A 14570-nucleotide genomic window follows, 5' to 3' on the forward strand; every position below is an offset into this window, starting at 1 on the left:
AGTAGATTTACTACAACTATTTAAGTGGATTACTAGCTGAGGAAGGAAGAAATCGACACACCCTTGTCTGGATCCCACCCTTGAGCGGATCTCCTAGTAATCTGGAGTAATCTCCTTAGATGAGATTTTGTTAATCTCCTGGAGAAATGGTCTTACCCTTCTTTGTTGATTTGTTAATATTCAACCCACCTTTGTGTCACCACCTGTATCATTGCTATATAAACTAAGACTACAAGAGAAGTAGGGGCAGAGGTAAGACAGAAGTGGCAGAGGTAAGACAGAAGCAAGGAGAAAAGACAAGCGGAGAGAAGACACAGAAGCAAGACAGAAGACACAGGAGAAGACACAGAAGTAGAGAGAGAAGACACAGAAGCAGAGACAGAGAGAGGTCGGAAGAGACCAGAGGAGAGACTACAGAGACAAAGAAAGAGAGAGAGAGACAGACAGAAGAGAGCACAGCGGCACACACAGAAGCAGAGCACAAGGAGGAGCCATCCCGATCCGGTCTATACACAGCGGCTTAAGAGCACTGAATGTGAGAGGCGAGAGAGAGAGAGAGAGAGAGAGAGAGAGAGAGAGAGAGAGAGAGAGAGAGAGAGAGAGCCGCCCCAAGAGCCCGAGAACAACACAACACACATCACATCCACCCTCCCGCACATGCACCCCTTTATATTTTTTACACACCACCATTACACCTTCCCACCACCAAATTTGGAATGTTTCTATCCCAAGCCCCAATCCCTGTCCCAAAACACAAAATAATATATTTTGTATTGTCTGTTATGAAAAAACGCTGAAAATGCTACAAAAAAGTATCCATAAAGGAAACAGTGTGAAGATTGTTCTATTTGGGCAGGGGCCATTAAGACATTCTTTTTTTTTCCTTTTTGGGCCACACCCAGCGAGTTCAGAGGTTACTCCTGGTTCTGCACTCAGGAATTACTTCTGGTGGTGCTTGGGGAACTGTAAATTCACAAAGTAATCCTCGGGGGCTGCTGATGCTGCTGCTGCTGGACACGTGTGTGCATTCGGTGGCCCTGAGCCGCCTCCCCGCCTCCTCACCTCCCCACCTCCCCAGGGTTCCCCAACAGAGATACAGAGAGATGAGGAGACGGGGATGCTGGGGACCACAGTCTGGTGGTGAAAATGGCCCCTTTAATGCAGAGCTGCCAGCATACTTAAAGAACATCTGAAGGGGGGGTTGAGGTAAGGACAGGTGTGATTGGTCATTTACATAGATAAACATTTGGCTGAGGAAATTCTCTTGCGGAGATCAACTCAAGAAGACACTTTGTCTCCCAGGGACATCTACATTGCTCTCATCTTTCCTTCTGTCACTGTATCACTGTCATCCTATTGTTCATCAATTTACTCGAGTGGGCACCAGTAATGTCTCCATTCGACCCAGCCCTGAGATTTTAACAGCCTCTCCTTACTCCTCTTTTCCACCAATTGGAGGCTCTTTCGAGGTCAGGGGAATGAGACCTATCATTTGTTTTGTCATATCAAATAAGCCACGGGTAGCTTGTTAGGCTCTGCCCATGCGGGCAGGATACTCTCGATAGCTTGCCGGGCCCTCCAAGATATATATATATATATATATATATATATATATATATATATATTACTCTCTATGATTTGTTGCCTACTGTTTGAACTCCATCAAATATGGTGTGATAATTATGGAAAATGGGTAGGAAGGGGGGCTGGAGTGATAGCACTGTGGGTAGGGCGTTTGCCTTGCACTCGGCTGACCCGGGTTCGATTCCCAGCATCCCATATGGTCCCCTGAGCAGTGCCAGGAGTAATTCCTGAGTGCAGAGCCAGGAGTAACCCCTGTACATTGCCAGGTGTGACCCAAAAAGAAAAAAAAAAAAAAAGAAAATGGGTAGGAAGTGTCTCATACAATGTGTCCGGAAAGCGGCCTGGAGTGTGGCGGCAGTTGGGTAGTGGAGGTCGGCTGCCAGGACTGGGTCCCTTGGGATGGGGAGGGTTCTCACCTGCCCCCCTCTGGGGCACCCTGAGTGAAAACAGCCTGGATCAGAGTCCGGTGGCATGGCTGTGGGGGCCTCATTTTATACTCCTGTCTGGGAGGAACAGCTGTTGAGATCTGGAGGGTGGCCGATGAGGAAATTATCTGGATAATTCTGTCACTATAAGGTCAGCAGTTTTCAGGACAATTCCTAGTTCGAATTGCTAATATTTACTAAGAAGAGGCCCAGTGTTTCATAGCTAGAACAATGTCCTAGACTGAACTCACTTGTCTGACATTCGTATACTTTCTAAATATTCCATACCGCCTATATCTACACAGCATTGGCGTGCCTGATACTGCACTGGACTCGGAAAGAGTGGCAGAGAAAGGAGGCCAGCGGGGCAGAAGAGAGGCCATATTGGCCCAGCCCCTTGCTAGTATTTTCCAACCAGAAAAAAAAAAACAGGGATCTTTGAGGGATTTAGTGTTCACATAGGAGATTCAGCGTGGAAATCAAGTATTACCCCTGGACTAAATAAATAGTATAAGAACCTTATAGACATTCTATAGCAGGGGCCCTGGAGGAAGACTCCCTGGTTTCAAATCACAATTCTGACATTTGGGAGGATTCTGTTTCCTCACCTATGTGATAGGCATGATAATAGTATTTATCCAAGTTGTATATGTGAAACATAAATATTTGATCATATGTCATAATTTTTACACTACTACAATGAGTTGCAAATTTATTTGAAACATAACTGGGTCTAGTGTAGTTTATTGCCATTTAACATTTTCTCAAACAACTAAAGCCCAAAGCATCATTTTCATCAAGTGAAGGTATAATTTCTTTGGATTTACAAATTAAAAGTTGGCAGGCCCTCTTACTATCATTTCCTCACATTTTTTTTTCTTTTTGGATCACATCCGGCAATGCACAGCGGTTACTCCTGGCTCGTGCACTCAGGAATTACTCCCGGCAGTGCTCGGGGGACCATATGGGATGCTGGGAATCGAACCTGGGTCGGCTGCGTGCAAGGCAAACACCCTATCCACTGTGCTATCTCTCCAGCCCACATTTCCTCATATCTGGATGCTTCTCTAGCCATTTCTCTATGAAATCATGATCTAAGATTAGAGACTGGTGAGGACTAGCCTCGTCTCAACTTTCTGTCATTCAAAAACCAGCTCCATGAGAGAGCAGGATAATGAGAGAGATAAATAGAAAGAGAGAGAGAAAGAGAGAGAGAAGAGAGGTGTCTGCCATAGACGCAGGCTGGGTTGGGGGTTGGCTTGAAGGAGTGGGAGGGAAACTAGGAACACTGATGCTGGGAATTTGCTGGTGGAGGGATGGGTGTTGGAACATTGTATGACAGAAACACAATCATGAACGATTTTGTAATGCTGTAACAATTTTATAACAATTTTGTAATGCTGTAAAAAATGTCTAATAATTTTAAATTAAATTAAATTAAATTTTTATAAAGTTGTTCATAATGATTTATTACATTCAGTATTCCAACACTAATCCCACCACCATTACAACTTCCCACCACCATAATTAGTTGTTAATTGAGATTTATTTAGAAAGATGTGACGGGAAGAAAGAAAGAAGTATGTGTTCGAGAGAGAACATAGCCTTCTCCAAAGTGGAAATAAGCAAGCAAAGGAACAGATAAGGAAGTGAGATCCGTGCTCAAGGTTGAACACAAACTTGAAGCATATGCCCTACGTCTCCCTCTTGCAATGCTTTACTTACTGGCTGGGCAGTTGCTCTTTTTTTTCCTGTTTTGATTATTTTTATTTGCTTATTTATGTTACTCTTTTTAATTGAATCATCATAAGATACAGTATCTTTCCTTCTAGTTGTATTAATTATCCATACTTGCAGTTGTTTGGATAAACACGGTAAGAGACAAAGATCCCAACACTTAGTTCTCTGGGCTGAGAGCAAGCAAGGCTTTTACCGTAAATCCCAGACTAAATCCTCGGGACAGTTCAGTTTGTCCTTCCCCATGGGGGTCCTGTCTCTTAGGTTGTAACAGTTTGCATCAAGACTGCATTTGCATTTATGCTTTCTAGAATGTCCCATTTCGATGCCGGGTAGTTTTGCCAATCGCCCCAGGTCCATCCCAGTCCCACAGCGGGACCTTGCCTTTGGGGTGTTAGGAACTGCAGCAACTGAAGCCTGAGTCAAGTAGTTCTGACCAAGTAATTCTGCCCAGGAGTAGATATATTTCAGCATCAACAATTCCCAAATATTAGGAGCATAGCATTAATGGTCTTTCTGCGTTTAACCAAAGAACATAGCTCTATAGTAAAATATAAAAAGGCTATAGGGGAGATAGAAAAGCACGTACAAACATACAACACTTCGAATACAAAGCAGTACAAATACAAATACAAGTTCAGAATTACCAGTAAGTTTTGGTTTACACGTAATCAAGACTGACTTGCGGAACTGTGACAATGAGAGGTAAAATACAATGGAAAGGTTAAAGATAAATTTTAACTAAGTTAGGGATGCTAACAAGGGCATGTTAAACTTCTCAGGGAGGAAAAAAGGGGGCAACTGACTGATGAAACCTAAAGCACTTAGGGTTAATATCCAACACAAAGGAAAGGTTGAAGATAGACTTCAACCAAATTAGGGATGTAAGCAAGGTCATGATAAGCTTCTCTGGGAGGAGGAAAGGGGCAATTCATCGGTGAAGCCTAAAACACTTAGGGTTGATATCCAACAGGGCACCATATGGGATGCCAGGGATTAAACTCGGACCAGCCGTGTGCAAGGCAAATGCCCTACCCGCTGTACTATCTCTCCAGCCCCTAAGACATTCTTCAGAATATCACTAACATGTTGTTAAAGGTTGAGTGATGTGAGCTTTCATATACATATGTATATATGTGTAAATATATGTATGTGTATATATATGTATGTATATATACATATATAGACATATTTCCCTCTATGATTTGTTGCCTACTATTTGAACCCCATCAAATGTGGTGTGGTACTTATGGAGAGTGTCTTATGGTGTGTTGCATGGCTGTGGATGTGGCCACGTGGTCCAGGGATATGTTCACTCATACATGAGGCTTGGCCCGAGCGTATGCAGAGCGGCCTTGAGCATGGCAGCGGTTGGGTTCTGGAGGTTTTTGGCTGCCGGGGCTGGGTCCCTTGGGGTGGGGAGGGCTCTCACCCGCCCCCATCTGGGGCACCCCGAGTGAAATAGAGTCCACAGAGTCCAGTGGCATGGCTATGGCGAGCGTTGTCGTATCATTTGTTTTGGATTGTTTTTGTTTTGAGGCCACACCTGGCAGTATTCAGGACTTACTCCCAGCTCTGCACTCAGGGATCCCTTCCGGAGGTGCCCAGGACAACCATATGGGGTGTCAGGGAATGAACTTCAGGTTGCCTATGTACAAGGCAGTGCCTTACCCACTGACCTGTGTTGAGAGAATACTTCTGGTTCTGTGTTCAGAGATCACTCTTGGTGGGGCTAGGGGTACCAAATAGGGTGCCGGAGATCTGATCCAGGTTGGCTGGCAAGAACCCTGACCTCAGTCTAATCTCTCTGGATCCAGGATGTAGAATTTAAAAAATTGAAGATATCTTAGAACTAGGAAGGTAAGTTTCAAGGCCACTGATAAGCAATCTCCAGTTTAGAGTTCAAATTGCCCTCTGTAAGTCTACCCACCATACCAGAAAATTCCCAATCCCCAAAGGTCAGACATCTGATTGCACAAGAGCTCTTTAGCAAACCAAATACCTCTCTCCAAACACTAAATAACAATCTCTGCTTGGAAATTGCCTCTTGATTGTTATCTTTTAGAAGCTTTGGTAGGAAAAATCATCAGCCACAAAGAACTGTTTTCAGGGGAGCAATAGCACAGCGGGTAGAGCGTTTGCCTTGCACGCAGCCAACCCGGGGTTTGATTCCCAGCATCCCATATGGTCCCCCAAGCACCTCCAGGAGTAATTACTGAGTGCAGAGCCAGGAGTAACCCCTGAGCATAACCGGGTGTGACCCCCCCCCAAAAAAAAAGGACAAAACGAAGAACTGTTTTCAATTCTTAAGGACTTCACTTTTTTTTTTTTTTTTTTTTTTTTGCTTTTTGGGTCACACCCAGCGATGCTCAGGGGTTACTCCTGGCTTTGCACTCAGGAATTACTCCTGGCGGTGCTTGGGGGACCATATGGGATGCCGGGGATCGAACCCAGGTCGGCCGCGTGCAAGGCAAACGCCCTACCCGCTGTGCTATCGCTCCGGCCCCAGGACTTCACATTCTAACCAGCCAAAACTCAAAGATGTTATATCCCACTAACATTATCCCTGCAGGTTTCTGGCTTACATTCTTTCTAGCATTTATATAATAAGGTATAGAACATTTTATGTACTGAAGTTTTGAATCTAAGACCCCCCCAAACCATAAATAATAAAACATTGGGATACACTCCAGGAGCTTCTGGTTATTAGAGGGGAGATTTAACTCCAGTGGCAAGGAAAACAAAAGTAAAATTAAACAGGATAACATAAAATTTAAGTTTTTTTCATACAGGGACTAGAGTGAGAGTACAGCAGGTATAGTGCTTTCCTTGAACATAGCCAATCAGGGTTTACACCTGGTACCACATATGGTCCCCCAAACCTCACCAAGAGTGATCTGCCTCATCTCTATCATCTCTAAGTGCAGAGGCAGGAGTAAGCCCTGAGCACTACTGGGAGTGTCTTTAAATAAAACAAAACCAAAACACTTTCATACAGCAAAAGGAAGTACCATAAATATGAAGCCAGAGAGATAGTATAGGGGTAAAGGTGTTTGCTTTACAGGTGCCTGATCCTGGTTCAATCCCCAGCACCACATATGGTCCTCAGATCGCCACCAGGAATGATCCCTGAGCACAGAGTCGAGAGCCCCATCCCCACATACACATACAAATCTATGGTATATACACTCCACAGGATATGATTCTGCCACTAAAAAGATGAAATCATGGGGGCCAGAGTGATAGTACAGGGGTAGGGGGTGTTTGTTTTATGTACAGTAGACCTGGATTTGATCCCCAGCACTATATTTGGTCCACTGAGTTTATCCCAAAGTAAGCCCTGAGCACAACCAGGTATGACCAAAAAAGAAAAATGAAATGCTGATACCAAGGCGGGAGAAGATGGTTCCTGAGTGACTTATGTGAAATGTGGAAGAGAGAAGCAGCGCTTCGAGAAGAAAATCTACCACTCTCTCTATCCACCTCTGCTGCCCTGGGAATGCCTGGAAAATCAAGCTGTAGAGAAAGACTGCAAATAAGTCACTCCGCCATACAGACCTCACGTCTCACCAGCCCCGTGAGGCAGCTGTCAAGCCGCACCTGAAGTCCACTTGTTCTGCGCAGCTTGGGAGAGGATCCCTGATTTCTCGGGGAGCTGTGAACTCAGGCTGAGCAAGGAATTGCTCTTTGCAGGAAAGGAGGGTCAATCCTCACCTTACCCAACTGCTCAGGTTGTCTTTCTTTCAGAGAAAAAGAATTTTCAGGTAGGAGACAAGCAGTGAAGTAAAAACAGCTTTTGTTTGGAAGTTTATGAGGAAGGGGGAGGTGGGAGAGGGAGAGAGAGAGAGAGAGAGAGAGAGAGAGAGAGAGAGAGAATTCTCGAGTTCCCTAAAGGAGCGAGAGCCTTGAATGGCTTCAGGACAGGCTTATATAAGGACATGCTTCTGGTTGCCTTGACCTGGAATTTTTGCAGATGTGAGAGTTGATCAGGGTATTATATTGTCATAAAAGAGAAGCTTTGAACTTTAGGTCATCCTCCTTCATGTCCTTACCACAGTCTTTTGTCTCTACTGAACTTTCTTCCCTCCATGATCCAGCCTTCTCTGGGCCTATGCTGGCACCAAAATCTTATTAGGCATAGTTTCTGTGCCTTCAAGGTAAGTTTACCTGCTTCAGGGCTAGTAACAGAGTAACTCCTTCAAATTCTATCTCTTGGGGCTGGAGCGATAGCACAGCGGGTAGAGCATTTACCTTGCATGCGTCCGTCCTGGGTTCAATCCCCAGCATCCCATATGGTCCCCTGAGCACCGCCAGGAGTAATTCCTGAGTACAGAACAGGAGTAACCCCTGAGCATCGCCGGGTGTGACCCAAAAAAGCAAAATAAGTAAAAGATAATAATAAAGCAAGTGTGTTTAAAAAAAAATTCTATCTTTTGGTTTTAGTATGTCCCAAGAACTCATTGCCATGGGTCACCCCCTAACTCCCTGCCTGCCTGCTTTAATGGCTTTGAATGACAAAAATAGATGTTGATTTTACTTGAAAAATTAAGTAAGAAAGTGAGAGGCTACTGGATGGTTTCACTCATGTGGAATATGCATAGCTAAAGCAAATGAACTGGTCAGAACTAACAAAACTCTAACCACGGTAAAAACTATGGTGAGTAGGGACCAGAGAGATTGGAGAGTGGGTACGGCACTTGCCTAGTTCAATCCCAGGCCTCCCATATGGCCCCCCTGAGCCTTCCAAGAGTGATCCCTGAGTGAATAATAAACCCTGAGCACTGCTGGGTGTGACCCATTAACAACAATAAAACTGTGGTGGTCACCAGAGGGAGAGAGGATGGGGGTGGGAAGAAAAAGCATGGGATTCTTTTTGGTAGTGGGATGACACTAGAAATTTGGTGGTAGGTGTGGTGAGTATTAGACACATAAAGAGAAATGAAACAATGCCCCTAAATAATTTTGGAAATCAATATTAAATGTTTTAAATGTTAATATAAACACAAAAAGTATATCCCATTTAAAATCAATTTTACCATATATCTACATGCAATAGCTAAAAATATACAGAATCACTTTGGAAGTATTCTTTTTTTAATTACAAATTTGCTCTAATTCCTAATAAATTCTGCATTTACTGGGTTAATATTATAGGTTCTATGCTATCTCTGAGCTGGAATTTGAGTAATGGGGACTGCAACAGGCTAAAGAGAACTAGAGTGCATTTTCTAGCCTTTTTGCCTCTCTGATTTATCTAAAAATTTTTAGTAGCCTTGCAAATGAATTAAAGTATTTCCCTTTTGGGGGCTGGAGTGATAGCACAGCGGGTAGGGCGTTTGCCTTGCATGAGGCCAACCCAGGTTCGAATCCCAGCATCCCATGTGGTCCCCTGAGCACCGCCAGGGGTGATTCCTGAATGCATAAGCCAGGAGTGACCCCTGTGCATTGCCGGGTATGACCCAAAATGCAAAAAAAAAAAAAAAGTATTTCCCTTTAACTTGGAGGAGCAAGCAATATAAACTTGTAACATCTTGATGTCTCCAAAATCACCTTTGAGAATGATATGGGATCCTTTCTCCTAGCACATGGAAGAAAGATGCCAATCAAAGGTTAATCTTTAAAAAGCAGGACTTTCCAAGGATAGCAATCAGGAGTTTTTTATTAACTCTCTCTGCATTATTTATTTTTACTTCTTAGCTAAATTTTCTGGGTTTTTTTAAATTTTAAATTATATAAAGATTTATTCTCCTTAGGGGCTGGGAAGATGACCAACGCCTCAGGTTCAATCCCCAACACTGTGTTGGGGGTGGTCCCCAAGAACCACTGTGTTCAATATACTATTCAGGGAACTATTACAATCATATAATAGCCCCCAAATGGGAAATATTACCATACAGAGAGATTTTTATATTACAAAGCCAAGAAACTTAGGGATTGAACATACATTATACATTTTAGCTGGGAAAAAAAAGTTACCTAGCAAAATGCTAGAAAAAAACCCAAAGCCTCAGGAAAGGAGCTGAATAGATATTTCCTTAAACAGGACACACACATAGTCAAAAGGCATATTAAAAAGTGTTCATTTTCACTCATTTTCAGGGAAATACAAATCTAAATGGCAATGAAATGCCCCCTCCTGCCAGTGAAAATGGGCTGTACTAAATAAACCTAGAAACAACCAGTGCTGGTATAGATTTGGTGCAAAAGGAACCCTCATCCACTGTGACAATGTCATCTGGTGCAGCCACTATGGAAAAAATTATGAAGATTACTCAAAAAATTGAGATAGAAACTTCCATGGGGCCCAGTGATTCAGCTCCCTGTCATCCATCCCAAGAACACAAAACCATTAATTTAAAAAAATGTGTGCACACCTATGTTTATTGTTATAATATTTACAGTAGCCTAGATCTGGAAACATTTATTTGCCTAAACAAAGAGCAAACGAGTGGGTAAAGAAACTATGGTCTATATACATAATGGAATTACCCAGCTATATGATGAAATCTTGCCTTTTGCTACAACTTGGATGGAACTAGAGAGTATCAGGTTAAATATAATTATAGAGGGGCAATTATAAGCAAAATAGTTCAGAGAAGAACACTTGCCTATTTATTTCACTCTTGTATAAAATGTCAGAAACAAAGAAAGGCAATGTATAGTGTACAATGAAAACAAACCCTTGAGCTCTGACAACAGAACCAAGGTTACCACATCGGGTGGGAGATAAGGGGAGGTGATGGGTGAACCAGCAGTGATGTAAAGAAAAGGGTAGAAAGGGTTTTGTGCTTTGGTGGTGGTGGAAGTACAGTAACTTTGTATACCAAAAGCACAAGTAGTAATAAGGTAAATATTGCCTCAATAATAAGAGGCCACAGGTGTGATTCAATTGTAGAGTCCTTACCTTGCATATGTAGGTCCTGGGTTCCATTCCTGGCACTGCAAAATAATAATAATAATAATAACAATAATAATAATAATAATATAACCGTATCACTGTTATCCCGTTGTTTGTCGATTTACTCGAGCAGGCACCAGTAACGTCTCTATTCCTCCCAGCCCTGAGATTTTAGCAGCCTCTCATTACTCATCTTTCCCAACAACTGTAGGCTCTTTCAGGGTCAGGGGAATGAGACCTATCATTACTGTTTGGGCATATCGAATATGCCACGGGTAGCTTGCCAGGCTCTGCCCATGCGGGGGCAGGATACTCTTGGTAGCTTGCCGGGCTCTCCGAGAAATATATGTGTGTGTATGTATGTATGTATATATATATATATGTGTGTGTGTGTGTGTGTGTGTGTGTGTGTGTGTGTGATTTGTTGCCTACTGTCTGAACTCCATCAAATATGGTGTGGTAATTATGAAAAATGCGTGGGAAGTGTCTTATGTGTCCGGAAAGCAGCCTGAAGTGTGGAGGCGGTTGGGTAGTGGAGGTCGGCTACAGGGGCTGTGTCCCTTGGGGCAGGGAGGGTTCTCACCCAGCCCCCTCTGGGGCACCCAGAGTGAAAACAGCCTGGCACGGAGTCCAGAGGCATGGGTGTGGGGGCCTCATTTTATACTCCAGTCTGAGAGGAACAGCGTTGAGATCTGGAGGGTGGCCAATGAGGAGATTATCTGGTGCCTGCAGGGTGTGGCAGAGTGGGTCTTATGGGTGTGACCCCTGAGTCAACCGAGATTGGGGAATAGCAGGCAGAGGATCTCTGCTTCTGGGTCTGTTGAATCCAGAGTCCAAGGTCACAAAGTTCTGCATTACCTGGGTTCCATAGGACTTAATTGATAATAATAATGATGATAAAATAAAGTAAAACTCTGAGAAGAGGCTAAAGGATAATCGTGGTTTTGTTATACCAGAATTTTTCTTTCTTTTTTGGGCCATGCCTGGCAATGCTCAGGGGTTACTCCTGGCTCTGCACTCAGGAACTACTCCCGCCAGTGCTTGGGGAACCACATAGGATGCTGGGGGGTTAACCTGGATCAGTCATATGCAAGGCCAACTCCCTACCCACTGTCCTATCACTTAAGCCCCCAGAACTTTCTTAATCAAGCACACCAAGTCAATTTTATGTGAAGAAGCAAAGAGATTTATTAGATCTAAATAGACCACAGTTAGGCAACTGATCTGAAGCTACAACAAGGGATACAGGAGCACATTTATATAGGTAAATTTCTGGCAGCCCTGGAAAAAGGTGGAAAAGAAAGAGAATGGGCAAGAGAATGGAGTTACCTGATCCTGTTGATCACAACAATATATGAGGCCAGACTCTGCATCATGGGACTCATGAGACTTACACCAAGTCCTTGCTGCTAGGAATCACTGTGGTTGGGTAAGTTCTTTTAAGTCCTATATAGACATTTATTAATTGTTTCTGTGAACCCCTTCCTTTCCTGCCCAGGCAACCAGGTCAGTCTAGCTCTTTTCTGTTGTGTTCTAGTAATAACTTATGATTTATCGCCTATTCATCTCTGCCCAGCTCCTAAAACAGATCACTCAGAGGTCTTGCCTCTAGTTACCTGCTTATGCTCCTAACTTTCCCACTACACTCAGAGTAGTGATTGATTAATTGATTTTTATTTAAAGCATTGTGATTTATAAATTTATTGATAGATGAGTCTTATGCATACAATATTCCAACACTTATCCCATCACCAGTGTTCAACTTTCCTCCACTAGTGTTCCCACGCTTTCCAATGCCTCTTCACTCCTCATCGCCCCCCAGCTGACACCTTGACAGGCACATTTGGTAGTTGTAGTTCAGATCTCATGTTTTCGGTGTTGTTGAGAGGGTGCTTTGGATACCTCTCTACCACATACCTAGTATACCCAAGCCCCTAAGTTCCCCCATTATTTTTCTTTCCCACGCCTTTCTTCCCCCCATCAATTTCTTTCCTTATATGTCCTCCTCCTCCCTATACTCTGGGATCAAGGATGATCTAGGCATCCCCCTTTTACTACATTACATATCCTCATCCAGTTATTCTATATACCACAGATAAGTGAGAGCATCCTGCTTGTCCTTCTTGAGCTTACTTCACTCAACATAATGTCTTTCAGTTCCAACCAGGTTGCAGCAAATTGCATGATTTCATCATTCCTTGCACCTGCATTGCAATTCCTTTGTGCATACATATCACATCTTCATAATCTATTTATCTGTTGTTGGACATTTAGGTTGATTTCATATCTTAGTTATAGAACTTCAATGAATAATGATGTGCATGTCTTTTTGAGTGAAAAATATTTTTGGTCTTGGAGGAGATGCCCAAAAGTAGAATTGCCGGGTGATATGGCAGCTCAATTCTAAGTTTACTGAGAACTCTCCTTACTATCTTCCACAGGTGATGAAACAGAGTGGTGATTTTGGATCAACAATATATCAAGAACCATCTCAACCGTCATGTAAGATCATCTTACTGGCCTTACAGAGACTCATAAATAAATCTCAAAACAGATGATCTTGCCATGAAAAATTTTCTTGGACACCCACTCAGGCTGAGACAGCAGGGGAACCCTAGAATGAGGTGTATCAGCCCAGCACCTGCCCTAACGGAGCCCCAGCAGGCACTTGCCCCCACATTGCAAGACCACTGCCATGCCTCTGGCCAGATTCCATTGTCCCCAGATAGAGCCTCACCCAGAAATTTACCTGATGAAAGTTTGGGTATGTGGGTCTTTGTGACTGAAATCTCTGGCTTCCTCAGGTTCAGGGTGGGCTACCTCTCCCCAGCTCCCTGTACTTCTGAAAGCCCAGGTCGTTATGTCCACAACCCAAAGCCATGGCCCAGTAAAAAATTTAAGTCCAGGGGCTGGAGCGATAGCACAGCGGGTAGGGCATTTGCCTTGCACGCAGCCAACCCGGGTTCGATTCCCAGCATCCCGTATGGTCCCCCAGCACCGCCAGGAGTAATTCCTGATGTAGAGCCAGGAGTAACCCCTGTGCATTGCCGGGTGTGACCCAAAAAGAAAAAAATTCTTAAGTCCAACTGTATCAATCCAGTTAAAAATTCTGGATTTCCTGGAGCACACAGCCACCTCTGCAACCATGTGACAACTCCAAACTCTACAACACTGAAAATCCAGTAGTAGCACACCAGATTGGACAAGATGTAACATAGAAAACCAACCAATCTCAACTAACCAAACAGTAACACAGAAGGTGTAACCTATAGCAACATTTTAGTAATTCCTCATACAAGGACTTAATGTATCCATGGGAGATACAACAACCTATACTAATTTTCTTCTAAGAAAATAATTTTGATCATTCTATTAGCAATTTATTGATAACAAGCAATATAAAATAAGTTATCGTGGGTCTGTTATGGAAGCAGTCTTGAGGAGTGGATGAGAACATCTGAGACAATGGTGGATGGAAGGTGACAATGGTGGTGGGATTGGTGGTGGAACATTGAATGCCTATAACAAATCATCATGAACAAGTTTGCAAACCCAAGTGTTTACATAAAATGTAGGGGGGGAGGGGCTGGAGCAATAGCATAGCGGGTAGGACGTTTGCCTTGCACGTGGCCGACCCGGGTTCGATTTCCAGCATCCCATATGGTCCCCTGCGCACTACCAGGGGTAATTCCTGAGTGCAGAGCCAGGAGTAACCCCTGTGCATCGCCAGGTGTGACCCAAAAAGCAAAAAAAAAAAAAAATGTAGGGGGGGGAAATTTACATTAGTAGGCCTTACCTGCCTCATGTGGGCTGGAGCGATAGCACGTTTGCCTTTCACGCGGCTGACCCGTGTTCAATTCCTCCGCCCCTCTCGGAGAGCCTGGCAAGCTACCGAGAGTATTGCGCCCGCACAGCAGAGCCTGGCA

This window comes from Sorex araneus, chromosome 11, assembly GCF_027595985.1.
Source record: "Sorex araneus isolate mSorAra2 chromosome 11, mSorAra2.pri, whole genome shotgun sequence".
NCBI classification, from domain to species: Eukaryota; Metazoa; Chordata; class Mammalia; order Eulipotyphla; family Soricidae; genus Sorex; species Sorex araneus.